Source organism: Ambystoma mexicanum, chromosome 3p, assembly GCF_040938575.1.
Source record: "Ambystoma mexicanum isolate Mex_15411 chromosome 3p, UKY_AmexF1_1, whole genome shotgun sequence".
NCBI lineage: Eukaryota > Metazoa > Chordata > Amphibia > Caudata > Ambystomatidae > Ambystoma > Ambystoma mexicanum.
Genome location: NC_090925.1, coordinates 933,071,488 through 933,097,686, shown reverse-complemented (window position 1 = coordinate 933,097,686; position 26,199 = coordinate 933,071,488). Strand labels below are relative to the sequence as shown.

Below are 26,199 nucleotides of genomic sequence, written 5' to 3'. Positions count from 1 at the left end.
TACGGAGTGTTCTGTGTCACACAATGATAGTAAACTCACTGGGTACTGCATACGCGTACGCTCGTTCTGCTGCCACAGTGCATTCTGCTTCTTCCACTTAGTTCTGCACGGCAAACTGCTTCTCTTCTCTTCCTGCACCCCTTGCCAGTCGTGAGAGGAGTGTTCCTTGCTCCACAGACACTCCGGTGCACCCCAGCCACCGGAGCTCGAATTTTAATGGGAAAGGCTTTTTAAATTCATGCTTCCCACCATGGAACCACTGCAGGCAAGGCCTTTAAACCTGGAGACTCTCTAGGGACAATCATCTGTTCTGTCAATAGCAGTGGTTCTGGCATCTATGCTTTTCTGTTTCTTCTGCTGCCACTGCAATATGGAGTCTCTACAGACACTCCACCATCTATTACTCCTAATGGCCTGCACCTGAGGGGCCCTTTTATACTCCAGTCCCTCTCGGGTGTTGTCTCTAGAACCACTAGACTGCACCTTGCAGTCTAGTGCCTCTGCATCCCTCTTCCTCATCCCAGTACTTTGGGCATTGTGGGACTTGAAGTCCCCAGTGTTCAAATCACCTATTTTATTCTGGATACATGTTTTTAATTCACCAACTTCACTTCCATCATTAGTTATACAATCAAAAGGAGTTTTAAAAGGATTCACACTGTGTATAGACACATTACAAAAACACAATAAATAAATAAAATACATGTGATGATTAGCTCAGGTTTAAAGGAGAGTTGGCTTTATCAGAACTCAAGATGTTAGTGTTCTGATGACCACATTTAACATTCTCATGTTGACTACAAGAGTCTCTATCACTATAAATGTGGTCAACCTTGTGAATGGTAGTCTGACTCTTGGCAAGTGATTGGCAGTTTTCACAACCATCAAGATGGATAGATTAGGGAAAGGAAACCTCACTCCATCAACAAGTCATTACATAGTCTGGAGTCACTAAAATCTCTTCCTCTGAGGAAGACAAATACTGCATCTCTCCCACCGAGTCGACCTGTTCCCCTGGGGCCCTCCTCCTCCCAGGTGATCCTCGCGTCTAATACCACCCCCAGGTTCAGGATCATGTAGCGGTTGTGTTTCCCTGGTCACCTGGGAGGAGACTTTTGGTAGGGTTTTTGTGAGAACTCCGAAGGGTTCTTCACACAGGGAAGTGAGCACCGGAGTGGTCTAAGTGGCCTCCCTTCATCTCCATTAATGTGTAGTTTGGCAGACTGCCAGACAGCACTTTTTACGATTGCTTCATCGGTCAATCACGTTTCAGTAGGTGGGGAATCCGTAAAACTCTTCTGTCTCGATTGCTCTGTGGAGTTAGCTGCTCCCTTAAGGGTGGAAGGGTTCTGTCTTGAATGAGGAGAATGCATGTTTAACAACCAGTCATCTGTCTAGGCAAAGAAAAGAAGCCGTGACCCTCAGATGTGTATGCCTGTACGCCACTGCATTCATCTTGCTCTGCTTTAGGTCTTGGCCTAAAGTTCATTATGTGTGACAACCACAAGATCATTCTAGTTGATGACCTCTCCTGACACACCGTTTAGTAGCAGTAATAGTCCATGTTTCTGTACTTCCTGATCGTGACTATTCAATTGGCTGCATTATACTTTTGTTACCCACTCCACACCACTCTTCCAGCTTTTACACACTGTTCTTCCATTCTCTTACTTTCCCGCAGGCTGTTGGCCCGATGGCAGATCTTTGTACCATCTGTGAAAAGACAGTTCTTACCTACCAGCTATTGATAGTACAAAGGTGGAAGGATGCAGGCTGGAAGCAGTTTTGTTGCACTTAATGCCCCAAAATGATGGAACCTACTTCACGTAGGTTCCTGGCAAAGATGAATGTACAATTAAAAATCCTCCGATTTAGTCTCCGTTTCTGGCTTAAAAATCACAGATGCAGTTGATTGAATGAATGGATGCACTCTAAGTCATAAAATGAGTTTTAGCAGAGTAGAGGGTTTCATATTTCCGGTTTGTGAGGGAACACAATTCATTTCTACTTTAATCACTGTGGTCACAGTGTGTAAAAAAACAAAACAATATAAAGTAACTGAAAATACTCTTAACATCATCTCTCACATCAGACTGGAGGCACACTGGCTTCCCATCAAAGCCTGCATTGAATTCAAACTCCTTGCCATCACCTACCATTGCTTACACAACACTGCCCCCCCTTACCTCCCAAACAGTGTCACCAGGAAACACAACATGCACAATCTCTGTTCCTCTACCATATGCATATGCATTCTTCCATAAGAAAGTAAAAACCTCATTTCAACAAATATCTGTACAATTTCTGGACTGCCCAACATACTCTGAACTTGACTCACGATCTATGATGTAACGCAACTACCTTATTCTGTATGACTCACGTCCTAAAATATAGTGCAACCACCTTATTCAGTACGACTCACGTTCTCCGGGTTTGGGCGCTACCTACAAATACAATTAATAAATCAACTAAACATTTCATTGGTTTATTGTTAAACATTTAACAGGCACCCAAACTGCTTGACATATACATTTTCCGTCTCTATTGCTTATATAGACCTATGAAATAAAACATAAAATAAAACCAAATCTGTTGGGTTTTGAAGTACCTCTCCCCTTTTGTAAATAGTGATGGTTTCTCCTCCCATCACTGTGAATTTCCGCTTTCTACCCGCATCCATCCATATTTGTATTTGTCTTTATTTGAAGAACAGGGATCTCAATTTCGAATGGAAATGACTTGCTATAACCCAGATGGCAGAAGCATTCCCATGAAGCGTGCCTGTACAGTAGCATAAGAATGCAGATACACAGGGAGCCGGTGTATACTGGTCTAAGCCATTGCCTACTTGGTTTGTTCTGCTATTTTGTTTTTTAACGAGAAGTGCATTTTTAAAATTTTCTATTTATAGAGAGTTTTGCGGCTTGAGTTGTGTCTCGGTATTGGGCTATGGTAGTGCTAGAAGTTGACTCCCCTGGGTGATATAACAGTTCTGAAACATAATACAACTGTCTTTTTGTTGCTTTACTTTATTGCCCTGTATGGCCCCGGTTCTGCGGGGTTTCCGAATGAATGACAAATTAACTGTGTACTTTTGAAGTGTCAGAGCCACTTGTGTTCAATTATGCTGATCGCTCAATATGTTTAGTGACACTGAAACAGGCTAGTTTTGTAAAAATTACTATCACGTTTAGGTCAGTTACATTGTAATGGAATGTGTAGTTTGAAATCTGTCATTTGGAGGAGTGATTTCCTTTTTATTTATTTTGTTGCATCCAGGTCAAGATCTTCATTTGAGTGACGTTTCGATGGAACAATTAAATCACATAGAGGATTATAAGCCATAATCCTAGTTGGTCTTGTCACATGGTAAGCATGTTTACAATGTGCTTACTTGGCTGTCAGTTAAGAAGTGATATGGCTGCACTCACTCACTGAAGAAGAGTTCTCCCCCCACAATATGGCAGCAGGGTGTTGGTTGTATTTGACTAATGTGCAGAATGTGACTAATCTGCGGGACATTTTATGCAACTCTGTTGGATCCAGTTGCTGCCATATGGGCTTACGAACATCCTCTGAATTGATCTGGATGAGTTGATTGTTCATTGTTAAGTATAAAAATGTGCATAGACACAATGGCAGGCGGTTGTGGCTCAGAGCTGGAGGTGAACTTTCAGCAATGGCTACTAGGCGGCGTTGTGGAGTGTGTGGGCCTGGGGGTGTGTATATATACACACCAGTATCCCAACCAGCAAATGCCACAATAGTGTTTCGGAGAAGCTGACATGGAGCCGTTTAAGAAATCCCTCCCTTGCTGTAATTAGTCTCTGCTAACTCATGTTTTTCACCGGAAGGCAAGGTACACTGGAGTAAATTCCTGTTCAGACATAGTGCTGTGTACATAAGCACAGGAAACGTACTAAGGGGAGTATGCAAAATTTAGAAACATTTCAAACACGTTATGGGTGCAGGGAGGTAAGGGTGGGCCATTGGTAACTGCTATTGGATAGAGTTGCTCACATATGGGGGTTTGTACACCTCCTTAATTGCTACAAAGCAAGTTTGTCAATGGTTATCCCTTCCTGTGCACTTAGCTATCTACCTGCTGGCTCTCCCAAAATCATAAACGGGCAGTTCCTGCCTTTCTGTCCCGCCTCTCTTTTCTTTCCCACTTACTGGGTCCCTCTATCCTGCATCGCCCCTTTTGGATAGCGCTGAGTTGGGGCTGTGACAGTGTAAATATCAAGAAATTCAAAAGAACACTACAGAGATCATGAAATGCACACCGTTTAGTTAGCAAGTTGGTGGGCGAGAATGAGCTTTCGTTCTTCCTTTGGCTTTTTTGTTGTGGTAAAATTGATTCATTTTATGAAAAGAATGATTTTAAAGCAGATTAAAAAAGTGAGAAATGCTAGAGAAGACCTAGAAGATTCTGTGAAAGAGGCTTCAGCGAGCATTGCATATCTACCTGCGTATTGATCTTTTGGGAAGTTGTAAGTGGCACATTGGTGGGGATTTTAAGGCTGCACATGGCATATGTTGGGAAAAACTGCACATGGGGCGTTATACCTTACGATATGGCGACTGTGCGAGGCAGAGGATGGCATGATTGGGGCCTTTCAGGCTACATTTGACTTAAGTTTGCAAAACGTATTGCTGTTTCTTTTCGCATATGGCAGTCTACACTAATCACAGGCTAATCGGCTCTCACATTTACTCTATGTAAGTACATTTTTCACAAAAATAGTGTTTTTTAAAAAAACATTTTTTTTGTGGACCCAAAGTAAATGCTTGAAGCTCATTTGGTACATATTTGCCTGTGATGTATTTTTATTGTACATATAATAATACTACAAAACTCTCTTTACCAATCTGTAATAAACACTCACTGCAGTATGTTGCTGGTATGGCTAGCGTGCAGCATTTTACATCTTTCAATCTGTGTGACAGTAAGCGGGGCCCTTTATACGTTATATGATGCTTGCCACACTCTGCAGCGTATGGCTCGGGCACCTGAGATTCACTCTGGGATTCCCGACTTTTCACACCAGCATGCAGTGAGTAAGGAGTCCTCTCTGCCTCTGTGAAGCCTATCAAGTCAAAATGTTTTTTTCTGTGCATCGAATAGAAAAAAGACTGATTTAGAAAGACCGCTCTGTGACCGCACAGAGTTCTCTTTCTAAATGAAACTGTCATGCCCTTGCCACACATGACCGCGCGCAGGGGCTGACAGACAGGCCAGGAGCCGGAAGAGCTGTCGCAGGAGAAAAGAGAAGTGTTTGTGTGCGTGTGTGTGTGTGTGTGTTTTGGGGTTCAGGGAATTCATGGGTGGGGAGGGAGGCAGCGGGTGCTGAGGAAAGGCGGGTTAGTGGGGTGAAACCCCCACCCCCAATTTCGAACACATCCCACCTGAGAGGGTGGGGTGGCAAAGCAATGTGATGATTTTGGCGGGTGAAAGAAAAATTGGTCTTTTGGTTAGGCGACCTCCAAAAAGTGGAAATCACATAGAACCTTGTTAAGCAGCAGCAGCGATCCGCAATGACCATTACCCTGACGGCTATGTTGATTTCAACAGACTGCTCCTTGTGCAGAAGAAGCACACCTTTTCTTTAAGTCTAGCCAGTATGGATGGTTCAAAACTCTGATCCCTGCTCATTGGCTTGAGGATTTCCTGTATAGTGCGGAAAATCTGATTGCGTTGTAATCCTGGAAAAAAAAATGTGTTGCATTTTTAAAGCGCTCACACAGCCCAAGGGCATTGAGGCGCTGTTGTAGCTATATGTCTCTTAGTTGCGTATTTATAAAGTGCTTAATACCTGGAGGTTTCTAAGCGCGGACCCGGGGATTGAACCTCTGTTGCTTTGTGTTGTCTTGTTTCCAAGGCGAGCACGTTGCCGCTGAGCTATCCTCCCGGGACATGGTAATGCACGGGACATACCCTTGGCACCCTTTCCCAGAAAGGGGCCCTGTGCTGCAAAGCACAGAAAGTCTTTGCATGTTTTCAGCACATCTGCCCTTTCCACACTGAGGATCATAGTAAAAAGTCTGACTGAGCTTCCTGGGCCCTGTGTATGCCCTGAGTTCAAACACAGGGGGCAGATCCGCTAAACAAAAACACCTTTTTTACTCCTTTTCTCTTTGTTAGACCTATGCCTACCAAAGGAATATACATTTGAATAAGTCCACTGTTTAATCAATAATGTAATTTAAAACTATTTCATTGAATCGGACGCCTTTATTTATTTTGCCATCTATATAACGTACCTAATCCGGAGGCATCCTTTATGTTGCCTTTAAGAATTGCTGGTGTAGTTACCCTCCTTAGTGTCCATTATCTCCTGATCACTGTTGCTTTCCGTTGATTAGTAGTTGTGTTTGTGGTGCCTTATTACACAGCAATTGGGTCTTCATCAGTGTGCATACCCCTATATTGCTCCCGCATGGTTGTGTTTTCACTGCAGTATATACTGGTGTGCACTTCGGCAGTGTGTTAATTGTTTTGAATACGTTTCTGGTTGCAGAATTACTTGAGCCCCCCTGAACTGATATTTGTGCAGCGTGTGCGTTAGCAGCCCACAAAAATCAGTTTGCCATCTACATTACTTGAGCCCCCCTGAACTGATATTTGTGCAGCGTGTGCGTTAGCAGCCCACAAAAATCAGTTTGCAATCGATCACCAACAATTTTCAGGTCCGGGTGCAAGGAATTATGCTTTTTGCCACACGCTTTCTTGCAATCGGGTCCACATTTGCTGCTTGAATGTCCAGTTTTGCACCCCTGACTTCCCTCACGGACATTATACTGGGCAGTCACATACTGTTGCCCTGCTGCCAGGGATGTCATTTAGGGGTCGTCAGGGGTTGCAACTGCAACCCCTGAGGTCTCATGGCTACCACTAAAACATTTTTTTCTTCTTTTTTTTTTAAATGCAAGCTCCTCGGCTGTTGCTAGCAACATGTGGCTCTTTGCTTCTGAAGTGGCTGGTTTTCTTGAACAGGGGTTCCACAAGTCTAACACTTTAAGCAGTGACCCTAAATAAGAAAGAATAGGAATACCAAATAACGTGTCTTTCTGGAATTCTATACAATCATTGCTAGACTCATTATAGGTTTATTTCTGGCACACTTCAGGGGATGAGTTGCTGATTTCGTCTTTTCTTAAACACCTCAACTCAGCCTTTCATCCTTCTGAGGTCGATAAATGAGTACCAAGACAGGTTGGGTGATATTGCATGTATATTTTTTCTATATGAAGTGCTTAAGCGTAAGTGCTATATAATAGCACATCATTATCATTTGGCAATGGATGTCTGCTTGCATTCACAGTAATTTAGTAATATGGGCTTATACACACTGATCTTAACAAAACATATGGTGATCCGTTCTTGTATGACAGGTAAATCACATTATAGTGATATTGTACCATATTTTTCGTAGTATACTTCGGAACGATGCTATGTGATGCCACTTCTTGTTTTGTGAAGGGGTGAAAGGTCGTGTTTCATTGCTTCCCGCAATATCACTTCAGGGTGGGGTCAAATGACATCACTTCCTGTGATGTCATCAGAGGTCATGGGTCATGTGATGTCACTTCCGCTACCTCTGGCATTTTGGTGAAATGACATCCCTACATGCTGCTGACCCACTCCTTAGTATTTGGGTTAGAGGCGAAAAAAAAAAAGAGCAGCATATACCCAGAATCCACCATAAAGGCAAATGTCTGAACAATATTTGATTGTAATCGTCTGTGTCCTTTTCTGTTAACCACGCATGGGTCTGCTTTGTTGGTATTGGAAGGTTGTATTGACTTCGTTGTATTTTCATGTGCTCACATTTGTATTTCTTACATGTCCTGTTCCCCTCCTTTGTACCAGAACACAGTGCATACAGAACAACTGGATTCTCATCTGCCTTTGGTAACATCTGAAGCACAAAACATTGGAAGCCCCTGCTTCTGCTACCATTATTAAGTAACAAAATGAAGCAAGCATAAGCAGGCAAAGCGGTTACTTATTTTCTTTATTTTGAACTCACATGTTATTTGGTTTACACAGTACATATCCCCATCAAAGATTAACCTAAATAAGGTACCTTAGACAGAGCCCCAATCCCCTCTGAGGTTACTTATTTTCAATGAGTGGCTGGCTATATTCTGCACCATCCTAAAGGAACCGCATGGGAAGATCCTGCTTTTGGTAGTACGTATGAAGAGCATCAATGGACGGAATGGCACTTTAGGACCAAACAGTGTTAAATCTACGTTTCGTTTTCATAAATTGGCCATCCACACATAATGCTTTGGTGCATTTGAAGAAACTGTGAGGGGACTGTGTGAGGGATTTCTTGAATTTTGTGTTAGTGTAGCACATTTTCTGTCGGAAACCGATGCAATTTCATCCTCTAAGAATCAAATGGGAAGTTCTAGTGGGTTTGCTTCAAGAATTTCTATTTCCAAACTTTGTATTTTTGTTTTGTTTTCCTTAATATGCAACTTAAGATAGATTGTTTCACTCAAATTAATTTTTACAACACCAAAAGATTATATTGTGAACTTTAATGCCAGTCTGCCATTTGTTCAATTTCACTCGTATACTTCATTATTTAACTGATCTTTCCCAAGATGTCCAGTATGGGGAAGGGGTCTGTGCATACTATTTTGTCTGCAATATTTCTGCCTAAACAGTTGTATGAGTCAACACTTTAGCAAATAATGTTTTGTATTTCCTATGGTACTCAACATGCAGCTTAACTGTAGTGTGGCAACCGCTGCACTAATATATATATATGTATGCAACCATTGCCCTGTAGTTAAGATGAGTCCACTCTTGTAGGAACCTCAAAAAAATGAATTGCTAATAGCCTTTGACTTGTGCAACAGAATGGGCCGATAAAATTGAAGTCAATTAGGGGCGATTAGAATCTTGAATACGTTGATACTGGAATATCCACATAATCTTCATAAGGAAGATGAGTCAGTCTTTCAAATTCTTGCATGAACTCTTTACAAGGGTGAGTGTCAAGACCAATCTCCAAAATGACCACAGAGGACTGTTGCTCCCAAGTTCAATCATGGGATACATGATTTTTAGGCACAGTTTGCTTTCCCAAGTGAGTTACACACATCTCAGGTTTTTCAGCAATCAAGGATAGCTGACCCGGGAGCTTCTGTACTACTTATTTAATCGGGTCATACACTTTCACCAATGAATTTAAAACAAAATGTAATGCGTTCCAATCTGTCATAGGTTCTGGCTGCTGTGAATACCGAGAAGTAGAGTTAAACTTGATGTTAAACCTGATGAATCCATAGATGAATGTAATGAATCGGGGGCTTTGGTTGCAAAAAGGGTCAGCGTGTCCAACCGTGAGCCCAATGAGGGAATAACTAAGCATATGTAATTTTTCCTCCAAGTGACAATCTGCAAAGCAAGATGTTCACCAAACCCCTAAAAATGTTATTATGAAGCTTTAACAGCTTTATGCAAGGGGCAACTTTGCAGTGACCCTTATATGTGCTGTAACTATACGCTTTCTGAAGATCTTATTTATAGGTAAAATGTGAGTTAAAATGCAATTTTTGGCTGAGTGGGGGAAGGCCGTGGGCTGCTTGTTATTTCTTCAAATGTGGAACTGAATTCCTTCCCTTGGTTGTCCTGGAGACCTAGAGAGGCCTGTAACTTCAAACATGAGTGCCTTACCTTACAAATAGAAAGAACAAGAGGCTCTGAGATCAAATCAACGGGCTGGACAAGATAAAGACCGCTCTGTTGCTTTGACACCAGGTCACACAAGCCGCAATAAAACATGCATTAGCTAGTCATTCGCTCTTGAAGGGCTGAGCTAATCTAAACCCAGAACCCTCTCTGACGTCACAGCCATGAACAGTGATCGAAACATGAAAATGTAATGTGGTCCTCCTTGTGAATTTGAGAGAGATCAAAATTGATTAAAGCGACCCAGTATGATTCATATGCAGCCAAGGGCCATATTAATCACTGATATAATTCTGGAGTAAATAAAGAAAAACTGTATCTTTGCACACGAATGACGTACAGACACCTGGCGAGGCTTATGTGATTCACTGCAAAATATAGATGACAAAAAGGCATTCATATCCATCAAAATGTGAAAGGTAATGGTTTTTGCAAGGTAGTGAGATTTTGAGTGAAAAACCCTGACCAAGCCCACCTTTCAAGTGTGATGATGACGTGATCTCCTCCCCTGGTGTCCCAAAGCACTCCCACATTTTGTGGACCTATCAGCACACAGGTGGGAGTGAGGTACTGAACCATTAATCAATCCCTCCTGCAGGAACTATCACACATTTGTGATGTCATTTGCCCTATAACTAAGTAACCCCGACTCAAAGCAGGACTTTAATCACTAACCCCTGAGGTGATCTACTGCCGAAATCTGGGGGAACATCCCAGCAGTGAGAGGCCTAGCTTGCAGTGTAGCCAGGAGATTTAGAGGCTGACTTGGGACCCCCTGGAGGACTCAGCTTTTTGCTGCCCCAGCAGTGTCCTGATGCTCCCTGATGTCCAGTCCAGGTCTCTCCTGTAATTAGAACTAAACCCCAAAACCCATATAGTGTATAGGCCCTGTATTCTTTTAGCATTGCTTTAGATAATTCCCCATTGCAGAATCCCCATTTGCCTGTATAGTTCAGTCATTTTCCCATTGAAGAATCCCTTGTTTTCCTGTGTATTTCAGTCATTTCTCCATTGAGGAATCCCCATTTGCCTGTGTAGATCCTTAGCATATTTGTCAAAGTAAATCAATCAATTCCCCCATTGAATCCACAGGATCTGTATTGGTGGAATTTGAAACCAGAAATCTTTTCCCAGTGTTTTGTGAGCCAGTATAGTCTGAAAGATTTGCAAAAGAATTGACTTCAGAAAGCCCTGTTTCCATGTGTGTCCCGTTGTAAGGTGAAAAACAAAATTGTTCCCATCTTGCCGTTGTAAGGTGCAAACGGAAATTGTTCCCATTTTCCCTCTCTGTTCTTATTTCCCATTGCAAGGTAAAAACCAATTCACATTTACATTTTTCTTTCCCCACTGAAATTGTGCTTAACATCCCAAAATCCAATTTTCCAATACGGTGCAGACTGATAATCTATAAAGCCCGGCCTGTCTTTGAAGTGTAAGCAGAACAAATTTGCTTCCTTTCAGTTCTTTCCTATAGCAGTTGTGATAAATAATTTAAAGACCCATTCTTCAACTGTGCTGTCAAAATGAATTTTCCCATTCTTTGCCTGCTCGCCATATTGTTTCTGTGAACCGTATCCCAAATCAATTTTTTTCCTTGTGTTTCCATTCCTTGCCACTGCCTTCCATTCAAAAGAGACAAGCCTAGTGGGGTTTTGGGTGGGAGGGGGTGGGGTAAGGGTTGCTGGGACCAAAGCATAATTCTGTGTGCATTCACTTTCCTGTTTGTTTGCATTCAATTTCTTGGTGTGTTTTGAACTGTTCTCTGATTGTAGTGGTGGGAGAAGTAAAAGGAAATTCTTGTGACTGCATATTTTTGAGTTATCTCAGTGTGCTTGACCAAAAAGGATATTTTGTCTTTGTGTTGGCACAACATTGGTGGCTGATGTAATCTTTTTATTCTAATTTGACATAAATAATACATTAATAAATATCTTCTTAATACACACCGGCCTGGTTCCTAGTCCATTGGGGCACTGGGTATTTGTGGGGAGTGTGTGCGAGACGGGTTGGAGGCCTTCTAGAAAAAAGAAAAGGCTCTGGATTGTAGAAATAAAAGCGTTTTTTACTGTGCGCCACATTCATTGTAGGGGAAGGAGATCCCTGATTTGCTTGTGACCATACAATAAACTGCGATATAATACATGAAAATTAATAAAGGTATTAAATAAGAAAATGAATAATGTCCAAGTAAATGCATTAATCACATGCTATCACTAGACTACTTCCTGTCATCCTGTCATACATGTGTTTTGTGTTCAAGTAATGCCTTCTGATTAGCCAGTGTGCACCCACTCCAGATATGAGTGCCTTATGGACTCAATCCAGGTTGTTATACTAACAAAACTCACAAAACAAAACATGTGACTGCAGAGAAAAGGAGCCAGACAAAAATGGTGAATTTGTTGGCAAAAGAAAGTTGCATACTTGGAAGATTAGAGGATCCAGGAGTGCTCTCGGCTTGTGCTCTGAAGCCGAGGAGAGAACAATGGTGTGTTTTAAATATATAGCAGCCTTGCTTGATTTAGCGGCGTATTGTTAACGCACAGATATCTTGCATTGTGTGGGGATCCTTCTGCTGTGAAAGATTCAGTGAGCTAAAACATAGTTGTAGGCCCTCGTGAGTGGTAACCATGACATAGAACCGGTTACTTGTCCTTGTGCATTCCCAGCAGAGGGGCTCCCACATTTTTGTAAATTATAGTGGGATCAACTGAATCTTGATTTCGTTTTTTTTCTTGGTAAATATATCAACAAAGAATAATTAATAGGATCATTCATTGGTTTTGCTACCCATCAATTTCATTGTGTGTTTCAGCTTTTTGCCTACAAGACTGGTTTTGTGCTTATATGCTTATGCACTTATGTCGGTCCTCGAAATACTATCTCTCTAGGACTGTGGACTAGAGCCTGCAAAGTGCCGGCTCCACGATGAATCCTCACTCTGGGACTGGTCTAAACATTGCTCAGCCCCTCTGCACGGTGCAGGGAAGCACCAGAGATCCAGCAGCCTACACAGACAACGTTCTAGTTCCCAGTGCAGCCTGTTCCTCGCTAGATCCTCCTGCTTTAACTATGACTCATGCCCTCCGCAGTGGGGCGAGGTGATACTCATTGTGAGGCTTTTCTACCCATTCCAAATCTGCAATGCAACTTTACTCTGAGAGTGGGGATGCCTAGAGGAGGCTAGATTCACTGGCATGGTGAACTTATGACAAACCTGCTCTCCTAACTTGGAGTAAGATGACTGTCGTGTGCATGGGAGGATGCCCTTGTTTTGGGACCACACTAGTTCAGTTGAGGCTGTAAGAGCTCGTTCAAGGGCACAGAAGATTGCTTGAAGCCTCACCTGGTCATTTGGGGATTACCCTGGTGATATGATCCCACTACCCGTGCAGAGAAGGCTTTTAACTTGACATTTTCCAATTTTGTGACTGCAACGATCATAACAGTTCTGTACCAGTGCATAGCTTGGCTGTGCCACAGTTTGTTTATTTATTTATTTGTAGTGCACGCCAGACCCGAAGGTATCAGGGCGCAGAAAAGATACAAGAATATTAGTATATGAGGTGGTGTGCATATGATGTGTATGTTCATACATGAGGCTATGCCGGGTATGTGATGACTGTGGCGTGGTACACAGTGCTGTGCCTGAGAATACATTATATAGTAGATTAGTTGCGAGGCTTTTCACGGGAATGTGCGGATGTAGCTGAACATGTTTTGTTCATGTTTTTAACATGTTTTGTTCATTGGCATGTGATGGCTATAACTGGGAGCGTGCATCTTCGTAGTCCATATCTCATGTATCAACTCTGACCTCCTCATCGCTCTTCACTCCATCAGCCCCCTTCCCCATCTGCTTCCCTTCATGCTCTCACCCCTATTCCCTTTGTGGCCCTCTTCTCTGGAATGCTCGCTCCCTGACCATGAGAGCCATCTCTTTGGTGGAGCTCTTTAAATCTAGGATTATGCTCCCACTGATAGAGCATCAAGGCGCCCCTCCAACACCCCCCTTTACTCTGACTGCCCTACATACCAATCTCCCAGGAGAACTTCCAGCAGTGAATGTTAATTTACTGTTGCCATATATCATGGTATATGTTTCCCCGTGTGCCCCTCATCACCCACGTTACCTCTTTCAATTCAACAATGCTTTCTTCTTTGTGAAAGCACCTTACCCAAGCACTGCCTCTGCTCAATACGATTACCTATTTGCCAAGTCCTTTCTGAAATTACACCATTGTCCTTCAATAAATACAGAAATACTAATCTTGCAGATTTTCGTAGCCTGTGGATATGACTCTAGGCGTGTTAAGCATTAGTTTATCATATCATCTACCTGTGCTTTTGAGGTAGTAGCTAGCCATGATGACAAAAAATTGCCTTTTGGTTCATCTGCCATGATTCAAGTGACACCTATTGTCTGTGTCAGTGCTTGTTTTATGGAGGTACTACTGTGGTATTCATTCGGTTTTTAAGGAGGCAGTGAAAGGGTCTGTAGAATTGGTTTCAGTCTGCGTGCATAAGATTCTGGCCTGTGGCTTTTTTCACATTTTTCTTACAAACACGTCCCCAGGGTACTGAGCCAGGCTGCAGAGTCAATATCTTGTGTCTCTGGTCCATCCTTTTCCGCTATTCATTACTGCAGGGGTAATCTTCACCAACGCTAGTGAAAATTAATTGAGCATTTTGTTTGCATGTAACTTGTACGTTTTAACGTTTTAAGCTCTATAATCGGTTTATACTGCCAATGGCAACCAATCCTCCACAAATTTTTAATATACTCTGCTGCTTCTTCTGTAGCTATTTCCAATAAATGTTCTAGATTCCTTGTTTATCCTTTTTCTATTAAACAGCGGGTCTTTGCAGGCCCGTCTTATCTTTTTTTTATTTATTCTCATTTTTATTGAAACATTTATAATATAACAATGCAGACAGATGAGCCATACAAACTAAAAGTAATATGCGTTGGTCAGATGCAGAAATAGGCCCCAGACCTCCTCATGCAGACCTGTCTTCTCTTCCTTTTGATTAAGGGTGCAGTGTTATTGGTCAGAACTTCCCCTAAATATAGGTGTGCAACAGCATGCGACATCAGACCAATATACCTGTGTTTATTTACTAGGTTGACTGTGTTTTCCTGTTTTACCTCTGGCTGCGGTGGCTGGGGTGGTGCGGGGAGAGGATGCGGTGTGGATCTCAAGTTATATGTTATAAATTCTTCTACCAGCTTTTCTTCTAGAGCTTACTATTGGCTTGCACTTCCACCCACAATAGCATCTTGTTCTGATTCCCACCCCTCCCTACTCCTGCAAAACTATCCCTTGCCCAGGCTTGTGGATCCTTCCACCATCTGGGCCGGATCAAGCTCCGGAACCTTCCTGTGTTTCTGGCTAAAAAGGCCCTCCTCCACTCTTCCTGTTAAAGTCCTGTTACTGGCACCTTCTTCCTCCAATGTTCCCACATTTTCCTTAAGACCACCTCTACATCTGGTTGGTTCCACCTCGTCTCCCTGTGCACCACCTACACCATTGCTTACAAACACCACCTTCTTAGTACTGCCTTCTCTACCACCTGGTTATTAATCCTTTGTCCTTGGTAGCCCTCTCAGTTTCTGCTTCTTCACTAACCATCCTATAATTGCCTCCACCTCATTTTACTTGCACATTCTCCAACTATTTCTCTCCTTCTTACCTCCGGTGCTTCCTTAACACTCCTGGTATCACCTTCCCATGCTCTCCTACCACCTGCTGCAACCTTGCATGCCAGCAACCCACCTCCTCCTGAGAACCAACTTTTCCACCCCCATGTTATCACCTCTTTTCCCTAAGTACCATCTAATTTTCTCAAGCACCTGCACTTTCCTGATAGTAGCACATTTTTCCTCTTGATACTACCTCCACTCTACAAATTGTTGTACTCTGCTCTTCCCTTTTAAGCCTTCACTCACCAGCCTTCTCGCACCCTTTTTTTCGGACTCTCCAACTTGATCTGTCACTCCACCCTTCCCTTCTTCCAATGTTCTCTGCTCACCAACTGCCTCCAAATGCCTGTCTTCTCCTCTCCTCCAGCTATTCCAACTACCACATCCTTCTCTTGGTGCAGGCCTTTCATCTGTATAGTGTTCCTCCTCCTTCCCATGTGCTGGACTCCAATTGATTGTTGCTTCTGGGTTCGCTTGCACTCATTCTATGCCATAGTGGATGGGCCAAGTCTACATCTTGGAATTGTATCCCCTCTCTGTTCATGTGCACTGTCTTTGTAGACTCCAGCCTTCTTGCGCCTGCAGCTTGTGCACTAGAAGCTGAAAACCTCTCTGTGCCTCTTTGTAATATTCCAAAATGTAGGAGAAATGCTTTCTCCTAGAGAAAGTGTAACTTTGCTTCTTGACTGACTGAACTCTGGATTGGGGAACCCTGGATTGAAACATTCAGATATCGAATGTACAAATAATCAGACGGGAAGGCTGACTAGGAACAATGTATCATACTTTAGATTTTTTAAATTTTGGCTATAAAGTGCTATATATCAACCAAAAACGATTACGTCAGAGTAAAACTAGGGAGAAATGGCATATGAGGAGCGATACAAAGCTTGTAGGTGTTGTTTGGTTATTTATCCACCCATGGCCTGTCCATTGTCATGCTAATCCTTATGGCCGTTCCCACCCACTTCCTGCCGCTTCCTGCCACCCCCACCCAAAACACATCCTCCTGGTATCTCTTTGAACTGGATTTTTCAAGCCTTACCATCAAACTGTGTGCTCGAAGTGCTTGCCAGTATTTTTTCAAAGCTGTCTTTTGAGAGTTAAAGGCTTATTTGGAGCTGTACTCATAACAACTGTAGCAGTCGGCATCCAGGTTTTCATCCTGGAGTTAAGGGCAGAGCAGGAGGTAGATGTCAATGCCAACCCTTGAAATTTGTCTTTAGAGGTGATGTTTGGAGAAATATGTTCTCAAGGGGCCTACCGGACTGCTGGAGGTGTTGTTGGATCCGTGTGGCTTTCTTAAAATGGTGGCCTTCTTAATTGCACTTTTGAGGTGAATTGCACACAATTTTAAATCACACAATCCTTTCCTGTTCCTGGGTGGACTGCATGATCCCCTAAATGTTAATTTATCAGCTGGGCTGCACCACCAATTTCGGCTCACTGAAATTGTTACCAATATTGTTTTTGTAAATTAAAATGTTTGGCTAATCTCAAAAACACATCCTTCTAAATAGTATAGTACTAAATTCATTGACCCTCAGGATTCCTTAACAAATCTTTCATAGTAACCAATCTCTTGGATATTGTAGAAGTGCACAGAATCTGTGAATTCTAGATGACCCAGTCGTCTGATGGAGGGGGAAGACTATCAATATGGTAAATGCAACCCTTCGTTTTTTACACCGCTTTCTGTAAATAGTAACCAGACCACTTTCTGTAAATGGTAACCAGACTATCAGCAAGCCTGAAATGATTTCTATTGACTAAAAACGAACTTTGATAATTAAACATTGATGGCTGAGTAAATATATGTGAACATAAAACGCAACCCAAAGAGCTTAAACCCTCACTGAGATCTCTCTCTCCCTCTCTTTCTCTCTCTTTCTCTCTCATTTGCTCATTTGCTCTCTTTGCCTCTCCCAATCTCTCATTTTGCACCTTGTAGCCTTCTTCACCACTCTGTATGCTTCCCTCTTCCCCTCTTCATCCATCCTCATTCATGCACCTCCACTTTAAATTTGTATTGTTAAATCTAAGATCAACTAAAAACTTTATGTATATATTCAGGGGCACCTTACTAATTTTGTGAAAGTCCACTATGATCAATTAACTTAATAGCTTTCTTTTCGTATTTGTATTTATTTTGGCGTATTAGTACTTCCTCCAAAGAGATGAACAAAATAAAGACACATATTCAGAGTAAACAATAATTACCACATTTTTATGATTAAAACAAAAGTGGTTCTCCAATGAAATATGCATTTATTTATCCTTGTGAGATAGACAAATTGAGTACTATTAAATGTGTTAATAAACAATATTAGTACAGTGCTTAGAAGCAGGAGGACCATGACATGAAGTGCTGTATAGGTACATGATAATATTGCCATGTTCTATGCGCCTCTGAAGTTGAACCTGGATATCGCTCTTCCCCACTAACTTGATTATAGTATATGGGTTGTTATCAGGGTTAAGACTTTTGTTTCGGCTCCGGGGTGGTCAGGGATTTTCAAGTCGAGGGTACACGAGGGTGGACATGTCCTCACACTTTTTTCAGAGGGTGGACACTGAGGCCATGTATAGAATGTGAAACAGTGACTGTCTTTTTCTTAACTGCTGAATTTGCGCCGTCCTCCAGGTTCACAGTCCAGGCACTTCACTAGATAAACTGATGAAAAATAGAAAACAAATGAAGGTTAAATGTCACATTTGGGGAATGCATGTTCCAGGAAAAACGTTATCGATTCATTCAGTTTAAAACAGGCACACCGTTTCACATTTTCAAAACGTTATTAGAAGAAAATATCCTCTCTTGGTTTTTTGTGTATGTTGATTTTATGAAAGGCAACTGCCATTCGTCCTGTGCAATTTGCATGGGTGTGCAAATCCATTTGAATGAAATTTGCATATTACACCTTGCTATGCTAATTTCTGGTGACGTTGCATCCCATTGCTTAGGTTAATGAGTCACCACACTTTTTACTTTTACGACTTGAACCCTGGTGAGATAAAATGTAGTGCCTGCAAAAAGAAGTGAGGCCACACATAGACTCATCTCTTCTCCAAATGTAATCCATGCGTGGTAGTTTTCTCAAGTATGCTCATCCATGGCCTCTATTATTTATTTCTATTTTAAAAAAAAATCATTGTGCATTTAGTTACAATAAAACAGTAAAAGAAAACCTTATGCAAAATGTTTAAAATAAAAAAATTAAATTCATAAGTTATCATTCTGTAGTCAACAATTGAATGCATTTATCAATCACTCGATTATCAAAATTCAAATCTACATAATTAGTTTAATAGAACTGAATATTTTTCCATCTACAAACAACTTCCAGTTCATATGCTCTAAAATCGTTCCCTTATATTGCCATTTAAGGACCTAAAATAGGTTTTACAGCCTCCTTCCATACATAGAACCCTACCCCAGATATTAGCAACGAAGATGCTCCAAAATTGGTATCTTTGTACATTTCTAAGATCTGTAACAAACGAGGCATACGCCTTTTGGTATTGATCTTTCAGAAGAGGACACTGCGTCAGTATGTGCTGATTTGTTTCTACTGAAATATGACAAAGTCTACATCTTCTTTCATCATAAGGTACGCCTATCCAACTTCCCGTAAGTTCATACGTGGGGAGAATATTTAAACAAAGGAAGATAATACATGCCCTAAGTCTCCCATAGCACAGTTTAAGCAAATAGAAAAGGAACCTTCCCTAGGGAAGACCTGTTGGTTGTACTCCAGATACCGCCTTTTATTATTTAGCTTTTCAATAGTATCTGTTCTAGCCCAACCCAGGTCTTCTTCTTAAGCTGTTCCACCTAGTTCGGATTTGCAATTATCTCTTATATTGAGAAATTAGTGTTATTACAATGCGCACAGGCAGTGCTTTGCAAAGACAGTAAAAAGGGGTTAAGGGATTCTGTACTTAGTCTGAAGGTCACTAAGCTCATTAACATACTCACTTCAGACGTTCTAAGTAATAACGCACAGCATAAGTTAGTATGCTTTAATAACCAATGAGCTCTCAGTGAACTCTGACCCATTTCACAACGTAGTGCTTCCAACGGAGTGCCACTCGGTACCTTTAGCACTGATTAGAGTATTTTCCCTTCCAGCCTGTCCAACCATCTCACATGTTTTCCTGAGAGTAGTTCGATTCCATAAGTGATTGCAGCTATAATATTAGTTTGATATATATTTTTATGAGGCCTTCCATAATGTCTCCAGCTGAATTGGTGATACAACTCTTAATTAAATAAAATGTATTTATTGTTCAAGGAACTATATAATCTCTATAATGTGAAGTAGTTGGAGAGACATGGATAGGGAATCACAGATATGCATCTTGAAGTTTCCATATAAAATGACCTGGCTTTTAAGCTTCACTCCCAACCATCATAATGTTTTTTTTTTTCGAAATATAAATAGATTATTTTCACTTGTCTCCATGGCCAATGGGTCCTTAGAACGCTGGAGACCAATGGGCGTGTGGTCCATAAGAATTGTGTTGTCAGCGTACATTAGCCAGGGAATTAAATCTCTTCCAATGCGTGGCGGTAGGTTTTTCACTACAGCCAAAGTAGAATCAAAGTCGGATGCATATATGTTGTATAACCGCGGTGTAAGGACACATCCCTGTTTTAGTCCAACATTCACTTTATTTTGGCATGTTTACTCCCCATTTTGGGATAGCTGTACCGATATCGATGTCTCTCTGTGAAGTGCCTTGATAAAATATAATGGTACAGGATCAAGACCCCATTTTTCAGATTTACTCCACTGCTTCATATGGGACACTGTATCAAAAGCCTTGGAGAAATCCAGAAAGCATACATAAAGTTTACAATTGCGATGCTTAGCCACTACCAGTATGTATTGTAATGCGCAATTATTATACATTGTCGTATGCCCCTTCTTGAAGCTAGTTTGATGGCTGTGCCGATGGCCTGTATCTTCCACCCATTTATTAGTTTTTTTAAGAGTAAAGTCACAAACATAGTGGCACTACTGTCAAGAAAAGCCTATAATTAGTTGGGTCAATTTCTCCACCTTTTTTATAGACTGGAGACAAAGTAGACTCCTTCCAACTATCAGGAATCTCACCTGAAGCTAAGATCTTACCAAACCATTGAGCTAGTATCCCCGCCCAACAAGTGGTGTTTGATATGTACACTTTTAGGCACAGTGTACGGGCCAGGAGCCCTCGAGGGCTTTTAAATGTGTCATTGCCACTTCGACATCTTGCCTTTCAAAGTCTTCAAGTATTCTCCACTCTGTGGGACAGGGTGAAATATCAAGGTGTTTTATAGTGGGATCATAATATAAACTACTTAGTTGAACTACCCAAGAGGTCTTAGTAATTGGGTTAAGCTCCTGCTTCGTACACCCTGCCAAATAGGACCTAAAAAAAGACCAACATTTTTTATTGTCATTAGTGCAGAGTAATTTAGACAAAAATGTCCAATTTGCACTAATAGACCTACAATGTTGCCGTACCCAATTCTTATACCTAGTTATTCATGTTGTTACATGAGCGTCGCAAGCTGAATTAGACAAATCATTGCGCTTCCTTATCATTGCCCTGCTCTCTGTAGCACTTTCCATCTTTGATATATAATTATATCAAAAGGGCCACAACCCATCTAATAAGTCTAAGCACTATAATTCAAACAAACTAGAGTATCTGAGACAGAGTTTCAAAATTGCAAGGTAAGTTTTATTTTGCGCATATCATACACTCGAGAGGACTTCAGGTTCATCCACAACCAGTATTTCATGGAGAGTGGAGAGGTGAAGTGCCTGAATAGTACATGGTGTCTCATTTTATACAAAAAATGAAGCCTGCATCAGCATAGGTAAATAATTATTTATTTGCAGAAGAAGATAACACAAATATGTTCAGACTACATGCATAATGTTACCCTAATCCCCAGAAGTCAGAACAAATTGCATATTCAACAGATGTTATTGTTATGTCAAGAGTCTCCACTTTGCTTATGGCTTTAATTACAAGTTCTTTCCACCAGTTCATGGACAGTGACTTATGTTTGAGGCACAGAAACCACTTGCCAACCATTCCAACAATGGTCACCCTATTTGCACAACCTTTAAAAGTTACCTTTTGTGCGTTTAACAAAGTGGAAGGGCTGAACACTATGATGACTCATTGTGTAACTAACCTCTGCTTAGTGCAGCCAGTCTCTACATAAAATGTAGTTAAGAGAATAGAGCCATCTTGGAATAGCCTTTCCTACTTCGCGGAATTGGAGGACATTTCCTTAATGTTATTTAACCACGTTTTATCCGTGAAAGCCAGGTGGCTGGTATATGCCCTCTGCACAGACACAGTCTTTTCTTGTAATGACTGACAGAGGAAGCCATGAACACAGTTCTATTTTGTTTTTACTCAATGACTGACAAATGCAACCCCATTTTTAATATTAGTTAAAGAAGGGGCTTCTGATCGCAAAAAGGGATTAGCTTAGGGCTACGAAAGCTGAATATTATTATTATATTCTAACACATCTTCTTGCACCCCCACATTTGCGTTACATAACTTCAAATGATCAAAGAAAGGTAGGGATGTGATGTTTGGGTCCCAATCGCTATCAGGCACTCTGTTTATTATTTGTATGTATTCCCTATGCAGAAAGCTATTACTTTTCCCCAAAGTATCCTCCGTCCAATACACTCAATTGCCCTGATTGTCAACCAAGATCTTTGTACAGCGCCGTCTATATCAAGGGTTCAGGGTTTTTTCTATTGTGTACATCCAACTCAACCCTAAGTGATCACTAAGATTGGTCTGTACAGGGGTTATAGTGCTTGTAGGTGGCCATAACTCCTGACTAATGTAGACCTAGTCAACACATTAAGCAAATTACCCATCAGTCCAAGTATTGTCAATGGTACTATGGGTTTACCCATTTAAGCTCAAACAGACAAGTTTATACATTTGTAAATGCTCACTCCATCTGCTGTTACATTCCTTCATACCATCAGGGCAGGGAGCAGCATCATGTGCCTTACATACATGCTCCTTAAAATCCCACGTAATAATCATTGTCCCCTAGGGTTATGGGCATACCAATGTACCAATATGTCAGCAACCTTCCTTTGTATTGCATGGCTATACTTCACTTTCGGATGCTTATATACATTTATAAAGAAAACCAAAGTCTATAAGTGATACTTTTCATACAAGAGCACAGACAGAACATATGAAGATGATTTACCCAGATTAAATGGTTTTAAACAAAAAGACTCTAGCCCCAATGGTCAAACCTCCCATAGGGCAACCACAAACCCTCTTCCTAGCTCTAAGGCATGTTATATTATATCCATCGATAAAGAAGGCCTCTGCCCACTTGTAAGAAAAACACATCATATAAAGTGAAAATTTGGAGCCCAATGGTGTTGACCAGAAAACACTTTAAACCATGCATATTCCAAGAGGCCCATTTAATATGGGCTAAACTCTGTCTTTCATGCTGGTTTAGATTCAGAGTATGAAAATGCATCTAGCAACCAGTGGGTGGAATTTGTAATAGGGGCCTTAGATGTACGCAATGTGTCCACGATTTTGCCCCAATTCAGATTCCAGCCCATTTCGGATGCATTCTCAGTCTGTTTCCGATAGACTGTCAGCTGATATCTGAACATCATTATTGCTGACTGGTGATGACTCAGGAGTGCTGTAATAGTTGGTGAAATGAATTCTATTATAGCCCAATTAGTAGGGCTAAGTATATTCTGAAGGATTATCCGCGTCAACTCATTTCTGTTGATGTTCCTCATCATTGGTATTCAATGAAAGAGTCCCATTAAGTGAGCTCTGTCCAAAATAGACTAGTAGATAGTTGGCTGAGTTCATCCAATTGTATCACTCTACCCATCCTAAATGAACTACTGAATGCTTGACCCGCACCATAGCCTCCACGCAATTCGTCTGAGGAGTTTTGAGGCGATGCCGTAACTGACTCTAAAGGTGTGAGTGACAGCCCCCTTCTGTTGGTGTTCCATATTCTCCAATTTCTGTGTTGTCAATGCATCAAACCTTGCTTCTTGGGAAGGAGAGTTTGTTGGGCGTATCCCACGTGCTTCCACAATTTCAAAATGGGGATCCTTACACCCCACTTGTAACCACCTTTCAGGTGGACCCAGGAGCTCGATTTGCCTCATGTTACCATGTGCCTGTGCCCACAGTATTCTGCCAGCACATGAAGACATTTCCTTGTTGTCTGCGCCCATCAATGCCAATATTGGCACTGTAAAAACACACACCAGTTGGGTGTGCCCGATAATGCCAGTTTTGCACTGGAAGAGCATTGGTGTTGCTGTGCCTGCCATTATATCCAGTGGTGCTGTACAAGGTATTTATGAAGCAATAATTAATGCAGGGAATTATTTCCATCCCCAATCAAGAGCTCCACACCAATAACTCAGTTTATCAGATTTTTCACTATCCTTGCTTCCGACTCATTTCACACCACTATCACCCCTCACTCCTGTGCAGTAGATAAGCCAGGAATCATGCCGGTGTGCAGAAAGAATATGATTTTTATTAAGTAGACCAAATCCATATCGCACAAGAATTATCACTAGACGCAACCTTACAATAAGGCACAAAACAAAACTTCAATACAAAGACGTTGAACACAATTCGCTTTTGTGTGTTAAGTAATAAAATCTTGCACAATAACATATACAGTTTTCCCTTCAGGTCTCATGTAAAAAAAAAAAATGGGTCAAATAAACATTGGAATACTTTTGGTCGCTCACAAAATCCCCTGTTGTAAAGAATTTTGCAGCACCTTGAAACATTACAGACAGATTTAACTTTACTGTAAATTTTGCATGGCGTTTTCTTTAAATAACATGTAGTACTTTTCAATTGGCAAACCACTTTTAATGCGCAGCGCCATTCAGCTTTGACATCCCTGTGCATGCTTTATTTCTAGCACAACCATCTGTTAACAAAAATAGTTTTCTTAAAATGTAATGTACCTCTTTCCTTAACCATTCAGTGGAAATCTCTATTTGAGATGGTGTCTTTCACACTAAGTGGAGGGAGTGCCTTTTGAGTCAGTCATTTCCCTTTGTTTAACCTGGTAACCTGGAAGCCACTTTTCTGCCCTGCACAAACCCAGGGATTCTATTTACCGTTTGGAACATCTCTGCTTTAAAGAAAGGTGTGGGCAACGGTAAACAGTAAAGGCAACCCCCCTCCTTGGAAGGGAATTTTGAGGTTGAGAAAAAGGATATAAGTTGTCCCAAAATTACTATATGTGACTGTAGCGTTATTCGCACTGGGAGAGATGTTGTAGATTTTGAACATCCACATAATCACCCATGCCATTTGGAAGTTATTACTTGGAAAGAAAAGGCTAGGGAATCTACATCCGTATGCCACCCAATAAATAAGGGGAAAGTATTAATTCAAACAGATCCCCCAAAATACTTGGTTCTGTTAGACAAATTTACTTCCATTGAACATCTCTGGGTGTTGTGCCCCAGAAAAGACATCGAGCCTCCTGGATCATCTGGTAAAGAACAGGGACCTTGTCAGGCTCAACTGTCAATCCCTCTGTTTGCCTCTCCTGATTATGGAACCCGAGTCTCCATCTCTTCCTCTTGCTCCTTGTATCTCCCAGGCAATGCTGGTTCTCCAGCAATTTTCAGCGAGTCCCACTTGGATCATTTCAGACAGCTCTCCTCTATTTCCCATTGTGTGTCTCCTTTAAATAAAAACATATTCACACCACAAAATATCTAAATTATCAGGTGCTGGTTTATTGGCTCATTATTCGGATTGGACATTTATTTGTCCTCGCCCTTAAACAAAGCGTAGTCTCTTTCCTTTGATTGGTTCTGAGGTTATTAGGTTCCATTTCTGGGAAATGTAACGCACCCATCTGCATTACCAGTTCTGAGCCCTCCAGTTATGAACTTAAACATCTACAACATGACAACTTTTATCAATTTACAAATAAGTCACAAACTATACATTTTTTAATTGTTCTGATCATGCCAGATGTAGCACACTGTGTCTCACTGCAGCACGTGGTTGCATGTGCTAACAGCATATTTTTGTGATTTCTTCAAAAAAGTATAACAATTATTGCAAGATTTTACAGACTATACATACTATACTTACAGAATGTAATAATCTACCATCTTCCCGACTCTCGGCTCCATGACTTTTTCTGGGAAGCTATAATCACATTTTAGCTTGTAACTCTTGTTGCCAAGGTCAAAAATTTAGGAAAATTGTATCATTGGATGGGTCTTTTCATACACCTTTTTGAAATGTTTGAATCATGTATGTGAACATTATGGTTCCTGAAATAATCAACAATTATGATTTCCCCATAACACCTATGGTAATTTCAAGTTGTATGCATACATTTAACTTCAATTACAGATCACATTTCTTTTCTCCACTTAGATGGTAGGTCTAGCCATCTGTTTCTTTGTTGGTTCGGCCTGCAATCATTATCTCAAAGTTAATGACTGGACCCTGGATCTCCTTATCTCCTGATGCCGATGGGATAGCTCCACCTCCTGTCATCATGTGGCAGTCTTCTGTTGCATGTCATCTGTCAATCAGCCCTTGGAGGGACCATGAATTTAATTTGAATCCTGTATATTTATTTTTTAGGGTTCATCTCCATTAACTGGGTCTTCTGTTTTAACAATGTGGGTCAAATCACCATTATTACACTTTGGTCAGGCTCAAGCTCTGTCCCTTTTCTATCTCTGTGTGC

The 26,199-nt window shown here is 41.3% G+C and overlaps 1 protein-coding gene and 1 long non-coding RNA gene across 2 annotated transcripts in view; one reads left to right on the top strand and one right to left on the bottom strand.

The window, feature by feature from the left end:
• Window positions 1–26,199, top strand: part of LOC138581134 (arf-GAP with SH3 domain, ANK repeat and PH domain-containing protein 1-like) — a 1,625,721-nt gene that overhangs the window by 73,741 nt on the left and 1,525,781 nt on the right. The window lies entirely within an intron of this gene.
• LOC138579651 (uncharacterized) overlaps window positions 17,625–26,199 on the bottom strand; it is a 45,218-nt gene continuing 36,643 nt past the window's right edge. Inside the window, exon 2 of the long non-coding RNA XR_011304112.1 lies at window positions 17,625–18,090. This is a non-coding gene — a long non-coding RNA (uncharacterized lncRNA). The remainder of the gene's footprint in view (window positions 18,091–26,199) is intronic.